Source organism: Toxorhynchites rutilus, chromosome 1 (assembly GCF_029784135.1).
Source record: "Toxorhynchites rutilus septentrionalis strain SRP chromosome 1, ASM2978413v1, whole genome shotgun sequence".
Taxonomy (NCBI): Eukaryota; Metazoa; Arthropoda; class Insecta; order Diptera; family Culicidae; genus Toxorhynchites; species Toxorhynchites rutilus.
Genome location: NC_073744.1, coordinates 177,635,218 through 177,636,276, shown reverse-complemented (window position 1 = coordinate 177,636,276; position 1,059 = coordinate 177,635,218).

Genomic DNA, 1,059 nt, shown 5'->3' with positions numbered 1-1,059 from the left:
GTTTTTTGACAGACCAGTCCTGAAGTGGTAACTCACGGCACTCAGACGGTGGGTTTTCCAGCCGGTAGGTTGTCTCGAGCTCGAGCTCGGTCAAAAGCTGGCAGCGCGCGGGAAATTTTTTGACGTTTATGGCTGTTTCGGTGCGAGTGAATTGAAACTTGAATTTATATTCTTCTAATACAAATAAAATAAAGGGTAGCTCAATAGCCAATTTTTGATGTAGAACTACGTCTTTCAGGAAGGGTACCAAATCAGAAAACAAGTCGCGTTTTTATGAAATAAAGTTAACGTTAATAACTAGTTTCACTGTGAATGAATTCTCATGATTTGCATACCAATCGGAAATTCTCTAAGATTTGTTTGATTTGCTAAACATTACAATTCGCTAATCTCTAAACGGTTTGAATTCATGAAAACTGGAAGAACTTCCTTTTTTCCCATACTTTTGTTCTGCCGATTTGTGTGCTAACCCTACCCGTATTTCGAATGCTTATAACTCGAACATTTCTTAACAGATTGGAAAGATGTTCGCATCAATTGATAGGAAATATTTCTACGCGTCTATCACAATTAATCCATTACTGCCAAGGTATACAAGAACTTGATCCAAATGGCATGAAACTTTCTTGCCCATCAAGGTTTGTCTCGAAACGGGGGGGAAACGCAATATTTTGGTTTAGAGTTCTTTGGAAGTTGAGATATCTGACGTATGAAATTTTATACGCTGAGCCGGTACAGTATCAAAAATGGAAATCATTTGAATATCGAACAAAACGGTTTTATTTCATAAAATTCAACTTCAACAACCATTTTCGTGTACTGTCATTCTACGCATAATTGTCCCACGGTTCAATTCCTAGAAATTTGCACATTTCCGGTACGGACACACGGAATCTTGTATCTCCTTTTAGCAGTGCGTACTTATCTGTCTCCGTGGTGATTAGTCCGACGAAATCTGCGTCAAATAGGTAATGGAACATTTGAACGGCAGACCATTTATGTTTCGATCAGAGGTCACTAAGATCAGGGGAACGTCCTTCAAGAAAAACGGCTGCATTT